At 37.0% G+C, this 18422-nt stretch overlaps 1 pseudogene; it reads left to right on the forward strand.

The window, feature by feature from the left end:
• Positions 1–18422, forward strand: part of LOC113766203 — a 70037-nt pseudogene that overhangs the window by 1091 nt on the left and 50524 nt on the right.

The raw sequence follows: 18422 nt of genomic DNA on the forward strand, positions 1-18422 counted from the left end.
TAAACAATTACACAATCAATGAATAAGAGATCATTTTAAATTCTATTAAACTATTCTAGGTTCCCTTGAGCTCTAATGACCTTGTCCTTGGTCTCTTATAATATTAACAAGTTCAAAACAGATTTTCAAAATGACCATATTTTAGAAAAATTTCATATCTCACAATCTAGAACTCGTATCAGAAAACTAAAGATATTGTCAGAAACTAAACTCAAAATACTACTACTTTCAAGAAGATCATAATTCAAAGTTTAGAAAGCTTTATTTTCTAAATCTAACCTAAACCTCATGCAGTAATCTGTCAAAAGGACTTCTAAATTTTAACCACGTAAACTATTTCTAGTTTCAAATTATTTTTGGTTTCAAACAAGCCAAGTTTCACACAAAGCAAAGGTCTCTATCAAGAGTTATCATTTTTCAAAGATCAGTGTTAAACCAGGTTTGATAGGCAAATTTTCAGTTTTGCAAAATATGTAAACTTTTAAAGAAACAAACGTTACTGATCAAGCCCTCCCCCCCCCCCTCTCAGAGCCTAGTGCATATAGGCAGCTCCCAAAATCAACAAGATCATCCGATACAAGGTGAAGGAACACAAGTTGAACAGGTGGAAACAAAGGGTATAGAAGATGCCAAGACTTTATCAGTGGAGGAAACTGCTGAGATGGAGGAGGATAACACATTAGAAGCATCTATTGCTGCTAAGCTTGGATTATTAGAGGGAGAACATGAGAGAGGTTTACTGATTTAGGAGACTAGTAATGACAATGAAAGAGTCCAGGAGGCAGTCAGTAAACAAACAAAAAGATTGAACAGAAAGGTGTATTCTCCCATCAAAACTAGAAGACCCTTAAGAGAGCTGAATAGACAACTGAGTAATCAAACAAGAATGGGGAAGAGGAAAATAACTCTGAGGGATGAGGATATGGAGTGTGAAGGTGGTGAAAATCAGAATGGGAAAAAAGCAAAATCCTTTGAGATGATGGTAGTCCTAGAACCTGATTAGGTGGAGGTGGGGTCCTTCCCTAATGGGGCCTCCAAGGAAATATGAGGCTTGTGGTGTGGAATTGTCAAGGAGTGGGGAGCCCCTTGACAATTCCCCACTTGAGGGAGGTTAACAACCTCCTCTCTCCAAATTTGATCTTCCTTAGTGAAACAAAAAATAGGGAAAAATATATGGATAGAGTTAAAAACTGGTTAAGGTTTGAGCGTAGTGTGGTGACTGAGGCCATGAATAGATCAGGTGGTATGTGTCTCCTTTGGAAAGATGATGTCAAAGTCTTGTCTACCCTCCAAACAGCTTTCACAATTGAAGCTAAGATAGGGGGGAGAGAACCTCGGGATGAGTGGTGGTTTATAGGAGTGTATGCAAGCTGTGATGCTCAAATCAGAAAACAACAGTAGAAAGTTTTGAATGATAGGAGGAAACTGTGGGGGGAGAAGTTTGTGATAGCAGGAGATTTCAATGACATAGTGTCCAATGAAGAGAAATGGGGTGGTCTCAAGAGAGAGGAAAGGAGTTTTGAGGCTTTTAAGGATTTTGTTTCTGAGAATAGGCTAGTAGACATAGGATTTGAGGGACACCCTTGGACCTGGAGTAATTACTGGGACAATGTAGGAGAGGTAAGACAAAGATTAGACAGATGCCTTAGTAGCTGTGACTGAATACAGAAGTTTGAAGGGGTAGTTTGTCAACACATAGAGTCCTTTGCTTCTGACCACAGCTTGTTTTTGCTGGATACTGAACCAGAGAAAAGGAAAAAGCGAAAACGTTTTTATTTTGATAAGAGATGGATCCAGAAGGAAGGTATACAACAAGTTATTGAGAAAGCTTGGAACAAGGAGGAACAAGGAACTAGAATGTTTAGAGTGACCAGGAAAGTGAAGAATTGCAGAATTGAAATCTTGAAATGGAAAAACACTTTCCAAGCAAATTCTAAAGTGAGAATCAATGACATTAAGAGTAGATTAGAGAACTTGAACGAGTCAAATTTGGAGAACAAAAGGGTAATCAGAACTGAGCTTAAGGAATAGCTCAAAGAGGCATATAAAGAGGAGGAATCTTTTTGGAGGCAAAAAGGTAGAATGAACTGGCTAAGAGAGGGAGACAAGAACACTAGTTTTTTTTCATGCTTATGTGAGAGGAAGGAGAAACAGGAACAGGATCTGTAATGTTCAAAGAGAGGATAGTTCTTGGACAAAAAATGATGAGGAACTAATCTCTGAGATTTCCATGTTCTATAGGAGCCTGTTTACTAGTGAAGGGGAAGAATTTAACTCAGAGATACTGAGGGGTATTTCATAATCTATTACCAAGGAAATTAATTCCAAACTGACTAAACCAGTACATGAGGAGGAAATCAAGTCTGCTGTTTTCTCCATGAATCCTGATAAAGCCCCTGGGGTGGATGGAATGACTCTACTGTTCTTCCAAAAATTCTGGAAAGTGATTCAAAATGATGTGGTTCAAGCTGTCCAAGATTTCTTTGTGACAGGCTGCATGGTTAAGTCTATTAACCATACAATTATCTCACTCATTCCCAAAACTTTGAACCCAATAAGCCTAAAAAATTATAGACCAATCAGTCTGTGTAGTGTCTTGTATAAAATCGTCTCAAAAATTTTGGCTAACAGACTGAAACCTGTTCTTGAACAGTGCATCAGTAAAAATCAGCCTGCCTTTATCCCTTATAGACAAATCTTAGATAATGTGATCATTGCTCAGGAATATATGCAATATCTGAAAAACAAAAGGCAAGGGAAAGAAAGGTATATGGCTATCAAGTTAGATATGGCTAAAGCTTACGATAGAGTGGAATGGCACTTTCTTAGAGCCATGATGACAAGAATGGGATTCTGTGATAAATGGGTAAACTGGATATCAAGATGCTTGGAGACTGTCTCTTACTCTTTCAACTGCAATGGAGAAGTCAAAGGATTTGTGAAGTCAGGAAGAGGAATAAGGCAGGGAGATCCCCTCTCACCTTACCTATTTTTGATTTGCTCAGAAGGTTTCTCAAATCTGCTCCAAAGATCAGCAGAAAACAAGAATTTGAAAGGCCTGAAGATCAGTAGACAGAGTCCAAACATTACTCACCTCTTTTTTGCGGATGATTCTCTTATATTTTGTAGAGTTGATGTGCAACAAGCAAAGGAACTCATGAAGATTCTTCAAGATTATGAACAGGCCTCAGGTCAGCTGATCAACCTAGAGAAGTCATCAGTGTTTTTTAGCAAGAATTTGACATTTAGGCAAAAACAGGAGATTTGTAGTGCTCTAGGAGGCATGACAGAAGTGAAGCAAGGGAAATATCTTGGTCTTCCTATGGTTATTTCAAGAACAAAGGACCAAATCTTTGGCTACATAAGAGACAATATCAAAAGGAGACTGGAAAGTTGGAAGAATAAATTACTAAGTCCTGCTGGAAAGGAAGTCCTGCTCAAAGCAGTCACAATGGCCATACCAACCTATGTTATGTCACGCTTCAAATTGCCTCTGAAACTTCTCAAGGATCTCAACTTAGCTATGGCTAACTATTGGTGGGTGAAATGAATGGCAAAAACAAAATGCACTGGATCTCTTGAAGGAGAATGGCTCAGGATAGACAGGAAGGAGGCTTCGGATTCAAGGATCTAGAAGCCTTCAACAAAGCTCTACTAGGAAAACAGGTTTGGAGATTAATCACCAAGCCAAATCTCCTAGTCAGCAAAGTATTGAAAGCCAAGTATTTTCCAAAGGAGTCAATTTTTACTCGTAAAGTTCGGGGCAGTGCTTCTTGGTTTTGGAAAGGACCGATGGAAGTCAGAGGGATTATGGAAGAAGGAGTAAGGAGGAGAATTGGTAATGGGAGAAGCACAAACATATGGGAGCATAAATGGATACCAGCTTACTGGTAAGCCTACGACCCCAAGACCTCCAAACTGTGAATTTGTATCAGTACAGCAGCTAATCAACCAAAGCAGATAGAACACAAATGTAATATTCAGACTGTTCAACAAGACTGGTGCAGAAAGGATTCTCAGTATTCCAATTAGTCTAGCAGGTAGAGAAGATTCCAATTACTAGAAATATAGTGAAAGAGGTGAATACATAGTGAGATCTGGTTACAAGAGGCTCATAGATAAGAGTTCAGGCAGCAACAAGGGATAGGAAACTACTGGGACAAGTTTTGATGCAGGCAATAATCAAAGCAGGCATATTTGGAATACACTGTGGAAGCTCAACATCAAACACAAAATGAAGGTGTGCATCTGGAAATGTGTTAATGGAGCTCTACCAGTCAGAGAGGCAATCCACAGGAAAGTTGGAATTGGTGATCCAATGTGTAAGGGATGTGGATAGGAGCCAGAAACAATAGAACACACACTTTTGCAATACCCCCTCTAGCAAAAGCTGTCTGGAAAGTAGCCCCAGTAATATGGGATGGAGCAAAAAACTAGATGTGCAACTTCACAAGGTAGTGGAGCAGGATCACAGAAGCTAAAACAAGGCAAGAGGGTAAAAACCATATTGGTCTCACTGCTAATATCTTATGGCGAATTTGGAAAGAAAGGAACAAGAGGGAATTTGAGAACCAAGTCAGCTACCAACCTTGTGGCTGGAGGAAGTAGTTATTAAGAAAATTGATCAGAGCACAGTGGAAACAATGCCAGAACTGGAGGAGGGAACATCATGTACAAGAGGACCAGGATTTGATAAGGCTGAGAGTGGCAACAAAAGCTTATTGAGGCCTGCATTGTTGGGAATTGGAGTTGCTATCAAAAGAATGACAAATGGTGCAACAAATTTTTGGGCATTAAAAGACAGAAGCTATGGAAACAAGAACATTGATGCAGCTTCAACAGTCAGACTGGTCTTATGCAAAGCGCTGGAAAGAGGATGGTGCAACATCAGAATCCAACTCCAAAACAAGGACGTGCTGATGCAGATCATGCATGGTAAATCATCTGATTGCAGACTGACAACGATCCTAGAGGATATATTAAACTTAAAGTTGTTGTTTTGAATGTGCTCTTTTTGCTTAGATAGTAATGATGATAGTAATGATAATGTTAATGTTAGCTCGTATGCCTTTGGCATTTTGTTGGATGAGGAAGGCCTTTTCCCTCTGTGTTATTGAACACGAGTTATACTGTTTAACGAGCCGTTGCTCAAAGTGTAAAGTCTTTATATAGATCAATACAAGTACTCTAACGTTTCAGAAAAAAATAAAGAAACAAATGTTAAACAAATAAAAAAATTCTCAAATTCTCTAGATTCATAGTACATTTGGATTAGCTTCAAATTATGGGATTAGCTGTTATGGTAGATTCATAATATTTTGAATTAGCTATTTTTTGGGGTGTTTTTAAAAAATTTTGCTGTAGCAGAGTTTTTAGAAAATATTTTGGGATATTTAAGAGTAGAAGAGTTTCTAGAATATATTTTGAGATATTTTTTAAAATTTTAAAAAAATTTAAACTAATTTTTAGATTACCTTTTAGAGTACTTTTTAAAAATTTTTATTGTATTTGAAAAACTAGTTTTTGAAAAACACTTCCATCCAAACAGAGCCGCGGCATAAAACTTTTAACTACCTAAATCTGTCAAGGATTTTGACAGATTAACAACCTAATTTTCTCTATTAACAAACCAGGTTTATAAAATTTCTAAAATTAAAAAATCTTCATAATCTACCTTCTAAGAAACTTTATAAAATTGTTGTAAAATTTTCTCAGAAAACAAATAATCCAAATTTGTTTCTTGATAAAAATTCATTTAACATAATATTCTATCAAAGAGGACTAGATTCAAAACAAAATTTTGAACTAGGGTTAGACATCAAAGTTTCACATGAAATTTTATATACACATAATAGGCACGTGGAGCTATAATCCTGAAGAATGTCAGATCAAACAAAGAACCTTAAAAGTTAAAAAAGAATTTCAGAAAAGTCTTAAGAAATAGAAACCCTAATTCTGGTTTCTTGATTTTCTTTCATACCAAATTTTACTTGTTTCACGGTTTCTTGATCTTGAAATGATTCAATAAAAGATTCTTGGATAAGATCTTAGCACTACAAGCTCTAAAGTTTAACCTAAACATACATAAAAAGTTCAATATTCTTGAATTACTAAGAAGATTAGAAAATATCTCAACTAGGATTTCTCCTCCCTCTCACTTTCTTGATCATCTTGTCCTAGTTTCTCCCCACTGGCCTTGACCGAGACTCCCTGAAGCTTTATTTAAAAGAAAACAAATGGTTTAAAGCTTCAAGATTTGGAGGCGTTTATAGATATCAATGGCAAGACTCAACTTCCAAATCCTTTTGGAAAGTGGCTTCCTTTTCCTTTCTCAACACCACTTACAAACCGACCTTAGCATCCCTTGAATCCCTTGTTACTTTTTTTTCACTCTTAGATTTTCTTTTTCTTCCCTCGATTGAATTTCCTTTTCTTTTTCATCTAAAATTCTTTATATATATAAGTCTGTGCAAGAGACAATGACTTGGCCCTCCAAATTTCTTTTCTTCTAGAAACATCATTTCCTAATTGTTCTAAAACACTAGCTATAATATTTAAAACATTATTAATTCTTTTCTACTAAAGAAAATTATGTGTACATTAAATATAAATATTTTGACAAACAAAATTGGATTCCACTACCTTGTAAATAGAGTAATTATTTTCTCAAACAATTATAGTTTGAAAACATATTTTTGCATACTAATTATTAATAAAGATGCATATTGCCCTTAAAACACATTTTCCTCTAATAAAAAAATTTAAATCACAAGATTTTCAAAGAAAACATCTAAGCTTATGAAGAGACTTTTTGTTACTTTATTTCTGAAAAATGAACTCTTATAAATATTTACTTGAAATTATAGCCATGGGAACCATTACTACTATTCAAATAAAATACTCACTAATTATATAAGAAAAGTACTGATTATTATAGTTAGAACTTCTGCTTCAAAAGCATAAAAGAGCACACATGAGGTTGTAAAAGAGTAAAATAGTTTGAGTGCAAATTTATAGGTGTCAAATTAAGATCCTAACCATTTTCAAGTTTGCCTTGGCATTTTTCAAATTTTAACACCTATGAAACAAAATCAGAATGATTTTCAATGCCAATGCTCCACGGCTGACAGGTGCCGAACCTGTACAATAATAAATACCTACTCGAGAAAAATACAGATTTTGTATATAGCGGTGAGTAGGGTCGAATCCACAGGGACTGAGGATAATTCGTTTCTTCTAGAGTCCAAAGTATGGGGGGTTTTGGATTAAATGCTAACTGAATAAATTAACTGCAGAAAATAATTAATTAAAAGAAATGATTGGGGAAACTCTAGCCAAGGGTACACATCAGAAATGGTTCATGCACTGATCATTGATGCAGAAATAATTCCAACATTTAGCAATAGATTAGTTATAGTTGTCATGCACGTGATAAACAACCAACCCTTCCTTAATTTCTAGATAGCTAAGGTACGACCGTTAGCTATTTCTCTAACCCAAAAATAACCCTAGGTACGACCGTAGGATTTAATTTCTAGATTGCATTAATAATTAGAAAGGCCCAATCCTAACCAACAAACACGCTACGAGGGTTTGTTTAAATTAGATCATATGCTCCCCTGACATAAACCCAATTACGCCAGTTGCTACTGAGGTAGAGATAACGAATAATTACGGATTCAATTACCCCTATTTAGCAAAAATAGCCTATATGAATAATTAATTATTGCGCACTAATCAATCATACACAAGGCCATAGCAATTAAAATCAAGGAACATATAAATACCAATAAATGAAGAAAATAATTAAAACAGATTCGATCTCACAGTAATTGTCGAACCAAATCGTCAGTTGTCCCCTTGACTAGAAAAGCTTAACCACGCCTCATGAGAAGATCTCCCCGTTGGGGAATATTGTCGAATACCTGGCGTGTGTCAGAGGCCAGTCCAAAGAAAGAAAACTAGAACTAAACTAAAAAACTAAAACTAAAGCCCTAGATATCTTTTGCTTCTGTACGTTGTCCCCTTTTAAAGCAACAAAAGAAAGATGACTAAAAGCTATCTAGGTGGTCCCCACACATGTGGACAAAGCCTCCCAAGTACTTCTTGTTCCAAGTCTCTCTACGTTGCTTTCTTTTGAAGCCCAAATGACCAAATGCCTTTCACTAGCTTGTGGTCCCCCACCAATTCAAGGGCCCAAGGATTGAAGCCCTTAGAAGTCTCCATATTTTTCACAAAGTCCCTCCTTTTTGGTAGTTTTCTGCTTCATTCCTGAAATTGATTCCAAATACCAAATATGAGTAAATATCAGCAATTAACACAATATTTGTCAGGGATAGAAGGGAAAATTAATAATAAAAATACTAACAAATTATACCCTATCAATTCCCCCCACACCTGAATCATGCTTGCCCTCAAGCATGGGAGCAGCAATTGAACACCAAAATTTTGACAATGGCTATCGCTCTAACTACCGTATTGCCAAGATACTCAGAAAAACATATATCACGCATCACAGTTAAGATCTAAGAAAGACCACTCCGGTTAGCTTCCCAACCACCAACTCCTCCAATTTAAAGCAAACTAATCTAAGAAAAAGGAATGGTTGCTCACATTTATCAGCAAATGGTCCAACTATTAACCAAAATCTCGACATTAAGATCACAAACCGGCAAGCTGACTTATTCACATACTAACACAATCTTTATTTTATTTTTTCCCCTTTTTTTTTTGTTTTTGTTTTTGAGTAACAAAAGACTTAGTCTATAGCCCTTAGAGCCTTTTGACGCGAACTCCAACATTTGACAGATGGAGGAGCCCGGTTACTCAGCTCTAATTGCTACGGGACCACGCACTCATAGTAACTACTACCTTTTGACGCGAGAATCGACACTTTAGGTGAAGATCCCCGGTTACTCAGTAGTAACAACTAGTGGAGTACAGTCACCTCTTATTTACATAACATACCACAATAACTAGAAAATATCACAAAAATAACAGCAGCCAGCCTCAAATTTCCAAACATGGAGAACTAAAATTAATAATTGGACCAATTCACATGAAAAATGCCAACAATCATTCCCTATGCCTAGAAAAGTTAACCAAAAATTGGAAAAGTCAAGCAATTACCGATATTCACCAGAGAGATGTTCATGAACTCAACCACATTAATTTAATACCCTTTTATTAATAAAACTTGGCAATAGCATAATTAGAGGCAACAATCCAGCATCAAAACTTGGTATTCATTTAAGGACTGACCACTAGAAAGAAAAAGAAAATAAAATAAATGAAAGATAGGCAAAAACTAACTAAAAATAAAGGAAAAGCCCCTAGAAACTAAAAACAAAAATACTAGCACCCCAACTGATCCCCCCACACCTAATTCACACATTGCCCTCAATGTGATAAATAAACAATAATAGTAAGCAAAAGAGCAACGGTACTTCCCTGAAATCACGGGGACCATGGCGGGGCCACAGCAGTGAGTGAGGCGGGGAATGGTTGAGTTGGGTTGGAGTAGGCTAAGGTCAAGAGGTTCTGGACCTAGAAGAGAACATTGATCTCACTATTGCCGCTAACAAGTAACCCAATCAATAGAAACAAAATTGCCAACATATAGAGGAACAAGTAAATGCAGATCAGTAGAAATCCATATCCTCTAATGAAGTCAACAATCAACCCAATAAGCACAGGTATCTCCCAATTCAAAAGGGTAGTGCATAATAAATGGCTCACCAAATTAGCAATTTAAAGCCCTGAGCAATTTAAGCCCAACAAGTCAATCAGTACCAGAAAACCACTCCAAACAATGTAACAGTTAAACTCCACAGGCAAAGGACGTCCAACCAATTTCACTCAAGCAAACTAGGAGCAATGCGACTGATTAAACAAAGCAACGAATTTCAGCAAATGGACTCATAGCCACCCAAAATCCCAACAAATGCCCCAAGAATTCAGCAAGTCCAGTAAGAGCAGGTCAGAATATAGGCAATAACAACTTAGTCACAAGCTCTGAGCTTCCAATCAAGCAGCCAACCAAAGAGAATGAATGAATGTTAGGCAAACTACCACAACCAGTACCACTGGTGTACGCACAGAGAAGAATTAAATCAAACGGCAAACTCAATTCACTGAGAAACCCCAAACAATCAACTTAGCAACCAACTTAATTTATGGGAACAATCAGCGTAAAAAATTGACAATCTGGCCTCAGCTAAGAAAGTAAAAATCTGTCATCTGCTAAACAAAAATTAAGAATCTGGCCTCAGCTAAGTGACAGGAAGTTGAAAAAGAAATCACCAGAGTCTTTGACTGGCAGTGGGTGACGGCTGGCGTGTGGGGGCCTGGCCTGGTCTGCTGCTGGGATGACAGGCGCGAACTCAGTCTTGTCTCTAATGAAAAACCAACCCAATTTGGGGCCAAATGACAATTAACATATAAAACAATTAGAAAATGGCAATTAAACAATAGACACGAACTGTAAGATGTTTTCAGGTGATACATGGATGAGGTGGCCTTCAAACAATTCTTCACACCGCCTGGATAATCTATCAACTCCACGTGCTATGGCATTAAGTTGACATTGAGAACCAGAGAAGAATATTGGGTTCGTAACTCAAGTATTTTTTTTTTCCTTCCAGCTAAAGGGCAAACAGAGTCAATTACTGTATTCCACCTCCTATAGATGAGCTTTTGGGTTTACAAATAGTCATGCACCATGACGAACTGTTGCTGGAACTGGTTCAAGTCTGGTGGAATTATCCCCGTCAAATTATTGAAACTCAAGTCCAGGTAAAACAGGTCTGTGAACCGCCAGATATAATCAGGAATTGGACCAGTGAGTGAACAATTCCTCAATGTCAAGAATGACAGAGACACCATATTGTGAATATCGGGAAACAAAACGCCTGTCTTTCCTCCAGGTAAGTTGTTTATGGACAGGTAAGTCATCTTTGGCAATCCTAAGATTTTACTTGGTAAATGCCCTTCAAAGTTGTTTCCCATCAGTAACCTGTCCAAAAAAAAAAAAAAAAAAAAAAAAGTCAATTTTGAATACAATAAATAAATAACTCAATTGGGAAAGCTGCTCCGGCTGCGCGCGAGCTTGCTGTTGGACGACGGAGCGGTGGTGACAGTTCGGGCGCTGTGCGTCGTGTGGGGTTGGAGGCAGCAGCAAGCTGTTGCGGCGCTGGGCTGTGGAGCTTGGGCAGGCGGCTGAGCTGGATCTGCTGCAGTGGTGGGAGCGACCGTGCGGTGGAGCTTGGAGCTGGACTCACGGGCGACGTCCAGTGGAAGTCGGCGATGGACGAGAGAGGGCTGGCGGCGGCTGGTGGCGTCGGATGGAGGCTGCGGCGGCCGACGGGCTAATGGACTCTGGCCGAGGACGAAGCTGAGCTGAGCGGGACGCATGCGAGCTGGTGCCTCGCGTGTCGTGGGCCGGCGGAGCTGTTGGCGGCGATGGAAGCGGGTCACCACTGGAGAAGGAGAAGGAGAGCGGCGAGGGGAGAGTGGTGGCGCGCGGCTGACGAAGTTGGAGGAGAGCTTGTGGTGGTGGCGATGGCGTTGGTGGAGCGTGAGCTGCGGTAGCGGCGTGAAAGAAAAAGAAGGAAAAAGAGGGAAACAGGGGAGCGGCGGAGAAGAAGAAGAAAAAGAAAGAAAGAAAGAAAGAAAGAAGAAAAAAAAAAAGAAAGAAAGAATAAGAAAGAAAAAAAATGGGAATTTTTTTTTTTTTTTCAAAACTATTCGAACGTAGATCTGAAATCTGAAATTATTTTTTTTTTTGAATGTAATAATAATAAACAATAATAATAATAATAAATTTTTTTATTTTTTTATTTTTTTATTTATAAAAAACATGGTTTGGGTCGTCCAATACCGCGCGGGCACGCCAAGATTGGTCTTCGTCCTCTGGTCTCAGAAAACACAAACACCGCGCGGGCACACCAAGATTTCACTTCCTGGTAACAGTTAGAAAACATCAAGAGTGACTAGTACCCACGTGAGAAACGACATAATTAAATAATTAAGCACTAAAACAATAAAATTAACAATTGGGTTGCCTCCCAAAAAGCGCCTTTCTTTATTGTCTTTGGCTAGACATGCTATGCTTGCTCACGGAGGATAAAATCTTGTAGCTCGTTTCAATGCTTCATCTTCAATGTGATGCTGGTAACCTTCATAGATGGAGTAATCTTTGAGTACACGAGTTACGGTCTTCCATGGACTAGTTAATGGCTCCATATAATCAAGCATTGATCGCAATTCTTCATCCACTCCTCCATCAAGAGCATTCAACGGTTCAAGATATTTGACCATAGCTACTCTTAACTCATTCCTGCCATGAGACTCAAAAACTTCCGGTATAACAAAATCAACCTCATTAACAGAAATCATAGAGTAAGAGTTAAGAAAATGCGGGTTGGGGAATGGAGGTGGTGTCACCACATTTGATGATTCTTCACTGGATTCTTTCACTTGAATGGATTGCGGTTGGGGTTCCATTTCTTCCTTTTCGGCTTCTTTTTCAACTGCATCTGTACATCTTTCTTCTTGAAAATCTTGCAACTCCTCATCACTAGTCAGGCAAATTGCACTCTCATTTTCTTCAAAATCAACAATGGTTTTCGAGGGCAATTCTTCAAATTGAGAAGCCAATCGATTTATTCTGGATGTCAATAGACACATTTGATCTTCCAGATTACTCATTGCCTCCTTCATCATCTCATTTCTCCTTTGTGTCTCCTGTTGGAATTGATATGTATTAATAGCTATTGATTCAACTATTTCTTCAAGAGACATACCTGACATAGATGATGATTCTCATACTGCTGAAAATTTATTGGCCCCGTTGTATAATTATAATCGGAGTTATCCCACCATTCTTGATCATACCCGTTTGGATTAGGGTTATACCACGTTTGAGACCAGGGTGAAAAATCTCCATAATTATTGAGGGGGACACTCAGATTATCTTGATATTCGGGGCACATACCGGTTGAATGATCCCTGGCATAACAAATTTTACAGGTTGCAGCAGCCATTCTTTCTCTAATAGAGTTTAATGCCTCTGAGTATGCAAACTTAGCAAAAAAACTAGTCTCATCGCCTTCCCCGGAAACAAGATCCAGACTATCACCAAAATATGGAGTGTTAGAAGCCATAAACTATATAAAAAAAATATGAGAAAAATAAAAAAAAAAACAAAAGTGAACTAAAAAGAAAACAAATGTAAATCTGGCAGCCAAGTCCCCGGCAACGGCGCCAAAAATTGCAGTGCCAACCTGTACAATAAATAAATACCTACTAACTCGAAGAAAAATACAGATTTGTATATAGCGGTGAGTAAGGTCGAATCCACAGGGACTGAGGATAATTCGTTTCTTCTAGAGTCCAAAGTATGGGGGGTTTTGGATTAAATGCTAACTGAATAAATTAACTGCAGAAAATAATTAATTAAAAGAAATGATTGGGGAAACTCTAGCCAAGGGTACACATCAGAAATGGTTCATGCACTGATCATTGATGCAGAAATAATTCCAACATTTAGCAATAGATTAGTTATAGTTGTCATGCACGCAATAAACAACCAACCCTTCCTTAATTTCTAGATAGCTAAGGTACGACCGTTAGCTATTTCTCTAACCCAAAAATAACCCTAGGTACGACCGTAGGATTTAATTTCTAGATTGCATTATATAATTAGAAAAGGCCAATCGCTAACACAAAACGCTACGAGGGTTTGTTTAAATTAGATGCATATCGTTCCCCTGCACAAAACCTAATTTACGCAGTTGCTACTGAGATAGAGATAACGAACAATTACGGATTCAATTACCCCTATTTAGCAAAAATAGCTTATATGAATAATTAATTATTGCGCACTAATCAATCATACACAAGGCCATAGCAATTAAAATCAAGAAACATATAAATACCAATAAATGAAGAAAATAATTAAAACAGATTCGATCTCACAGTAATTGTCGAACCAAATCGTCAGTTGTCCCCTTGACTAGAAAAGCTTAACCACGCCTCATGAGAAGATCTCCCCGTTGGGGAAGTATTGTCGAATACTTGCGACGTGTGTCAGAAGGCCAAGTCCAAAGAAAGAAAACGTAGACTGAGCTCAAAAAAAACTAAAACTAAAGCCCGTAGATATCTATTTGCTTGCTGTAGCGTTGTGCCCCTTTAAGCAACAAAAAGAAAGATGACTAAAAGCATATTGGTGGTTCACACACCATGTGGAACAAAGCCTCACAAGGGTACTTCTTGTTCCAAGTCTGCTCTACGTTCGTCTTCTTTGATAAGCCCAAAATGACTATATGCCTTCAACTAGCCTTGTAAGTTGTCCCCACCAATTCAGGGCCCAAGAAATTGGGAAGCCCTTAGAACTCCTCCATATTTTTTCAAGCAAAGTACTCATTTTTGAGTGTCTGCTTCATTCCTATGTATAAAATGATCCAAATAACCAAAATATGAATAGAATATAAGCAATTAAACACCAGGAAGATATTTGTCAGGGAAGACAGGGACAAATTAAGTCATAAATATAACTAACAAATTATACTACCCTATCAACGCTGACTATCTTAATACAAGAAAACGCAGCCAAATTTTTTAGAAACGATTCAAGAATCTAGAAGAAGTTTTTCTTGATTAAAGTTGTGTAAGGGGATGAAGTTAGCCATTTTCATCTAGGATCTAATAGCAATATGAGGACCTAAGATGAAATCGTGTAAAGAATAATTAGAGAAAGAAATTGGTTCTGGACGATGGGTAGATTGGTCGGGCAGAGAAGTTTACTCGGTTGTTTTCTTTGACACTTTCGACATGGTGAAAAAAATATAGGAAGGAAAAAATATTTAAAGAAAGACAACCATTGATGAAAGGGAAGCTTGAATTTTGCCTATAATTACAAAATGGAAAGAAAAAATGAGAAAGAAATCAGACAAAAGAAATAGGGGAGATGGGGTAAACAATAAGTGGCTTGAATGATAGAAGAGACATTACTGGATTAAGTTCATGCATTTGAAGAGGGGCCTAATTTTAGTGGTCAAATAGGAGTAGGGAATAGGACCAAACAGCCGACGTACTAAATGATAAAGATTGGAGGAAGTTGAGAACGTGCTGAATATGGATGGAAGATTGACTTTTTAGCAGGAACAATTTCATGGGTCTCGATGCTCCTTGTCTGGACATTTTGAAGGGCGTATTGGATGTGATGGTCACCATTGGCGCGCTGCTGGAGTAAGCTTTAAGTTTCACGCTTTGTTTGGTGAGACGGGTAACAATGGTTTGAAGTAGAAAAGGAAATTTCCACACTCATATATCAGAGACAATCAATAACAATTAAGGTAGAACACATAATATACAAGCTCTTAAAACTTCGATACATTTAAACCAGGTGTATGCAAAAAGAGACAAACGTTTGATTCCTGCATTGGCCTCTTCAATCTAGATGATTTTTTACCAGATGCTAGTTTTCATCGTTTTGCCAATATTTTTATTGAGGAGATGCCACTAACTACATGTTTTTAAGATACCAGCATAGATAATACAACTCCAATGCCTTTTCTGTCTATGATCACTATAAACTTGATGACGGCACAACTTTTTAATATGCAATCATATTAGATCCTAAACCAGAGTTGTTCTTGTACCATGAGTGTGTTTGGATTGTAAACTATTTGAGATAATTTTGTGAAAAAACACTGTAACACTTTTTTTATATGATATATGTGAGATAAAATGGTGACTGAAAAATGTGTTGATGATGCAAGCAAATCAGTGTATGTAAATAAGGTGTAAATAAAGTCGAATAATTGGCAATCCAAACACACTTCAAGGCAAATTAGGTTTGACACTATTGGGAAAGGAATATCGATGCAGACACAAAACATTACAGTTAATTTAGGATAAATTTACCCTTTTCTAAATGTTAATTAAAACAAGAATAAACCAAATTATCGAATAATGATATCAGCAGTAATAATAAAATGTAGAAAAGTAAAAAAAGGAACTGACCTAGATTTTTAATTTTTTTAATTGGCAAACCTTATTCACATGGGAGGGGCGTTACCCCTAATTTCTATTAAAATCTTAAAAAGAAAAAAAAAAGAGGAGAGAGACATGAACCTAACCTCCAAAAGATACATAGGAATTTCTAAAGAAAATAAGTAATACTACTCCCATACAAAATTCTAAACTACATTCTACGAATGTATGGAACACCTAAGCGATCCATTTTTATATCTCTTCTAACCAGCCTTGGCAAAGATGCAAAAGAATCATATATTGAAGTAGATTAATAACAATCATAGAATCTGACTGAATATGAAATGCCCTAGAATCTTTAGACAAACACATCTTGACGCCAAACAATAATGCTTTAACCTCAGGACCCAAGCTTGTAAGATTACCAAAAAAAACAAGAGTATGCAAAAATAAAGAGACCATGACCATCACGAAGAATGCCATCTCCTCCACTGACTCTTGGATTGCCCTTGCAGCAGCCATTAAAATTTAACTTAACCGAAGTAAAAGGTGAAGGCTGCCATCTAACAGGAGTAACACGATCAGGTTTGCTCAAATGCATCTTGGCCGAGACAATTGAGACCATGTTACTGGATCATCTTGCTCGTTGAACTTGGAAGCATAAATTGCCTTACATCAGCCATAACATTCTTGCAAATAATTTCCCAAGACAGCAGTTTTCCCTCAAAAAAAAAAAAAGCCACAATATTCACGGGACTTGATCCAATAAAAAATTGTCACTATAACAATAATTAGATACACACGTCTATTCCGAACATTCGAATAACAATACTAACAGCCACATCAATCAAGCGGATAAACTATAATACATCTCCCAAAAATACTGGGTTTGTTTGGATATCCCAATTTTTCAAATAATATTTTGCTTGCATCATAAATATATTTTTCAATTCACTTTTTTATATTTTTAATCACATTTTTATCTCACATACATCACATTATAAAAAGTGCTACAATAATTATTCAAAATAATATTTCAAATAACACTCTATTCAAACAGACCCACTACTTTTTAAAAAGTAAATTTGAAAAGCTGTTACTAATTAAAGACAAAATTTGAACTCCGAATAAATAGATGAGTAGAATTTGACTAGATAATCTTTTTTTTTTTTTTATCAGCAACATTGTAGGGGTTAGTGGGTATACAGATCTAATTAGACCAAGGAAGTACTATGACACAATTCTTAGATTTTTTTTATTGCAGGTGAGATTCGAACCCTCACCTACAATCCAAAGAGAGACACAAGTCCCTCCCTGGTGGTCACTGAGCCATTGGCCCAGTGGCTATTTGACTTAGATAATCACATGACTAAATTTTCATTCCAAGGCGTTAAAGTTCAAAGAATCCCCTTCTCTCTCTAGCATTTCTACCCGGTCTCTTTTTTTCGCTCTCTTCGTTCCTTATAAAGTGGCGGCTTAATGCTTTCTTGTTTCAAGAATGCGACTGTGGCTGCTGCCCCTAAATTGATTGATGCATCTTGTGACGTGAACCCACAGGTGACTATTAGTCACTTGGAAGCCATTTGGTGAAGTCAAACTTTGACCAAGGAATGAGTGATGCATTTTTGTTGTGTTTTGGCCACCAAATGAAGATCGACAAGTCCAATAATCTCTCCCTCCATCCCATCCCATTTAGGGAGTTCCATTAAACTTATTTCTTGTTTGCAAAGTAAGAATTAGCACTCAATATTTGTGTTTAAGTATATGTCTTTCTGGCCAACTACGTTACGTGAGACTTTATTTTCTATCCTAACATAGTTAAATTATCATTCGTTGCAGGTTGAAAAAAAAATGGTTGTGAATGGAAAAGGGGTATCATGGTAGAATGCACTCGAATCAATCATTCAATCACTGTCACGACAAGTGACACTGATATGACCATCATCATAGAATACAACCATATCATCATAGGTTGTCACAATTACTATAGTCTTTTCTTCATCTTTTCCTTTGCTTTACCTTTGCCCTTTTTCTAAACAAGTTACCATTTCAAAATTTTGCATTTGTTAGGTGTCAAACTAGTAAATATAAAAATTTCTATTCCAAAATATAAATTCGAGTGTAGTGGTGAGTATATATTTTCTCAGGGATTGGATGATTTATTTCTTACAAGAACAATAAATAGAAAAGGGGGATTTTCAAGGGATTAAACTAAAATAACTCAATTAATAGAATAACAAAGCAACATTTAATAGAAGTAAATTAATGAGGGACAATTTCTAGTTAAAGCAATAATTTCAATTTTGGTTCATTTAACAGATCATCGATGCAAAGATCAATTTACATACTCATGAATAAACTAGTTATGGTTATCCAAATGTTCTAACAACTTGTCTTTTTTTATTCGGTAATCAATGTACGACCGT

Source organism: Coffea eugenioides, chromosome 3, assembly GCF_003713205.1.
Source record: "Coffea eugenioides isolate CCC68of chromosome 3, Ceug_1.0, whole genome shotgun sequence".
Taxonomy (NCBI): Eukaryota; Viridiplantae; Streptophyta; class Magnoliopsida; order Gentianales; family Rubiaceae; genus Coffea; species Coffea eugenioides.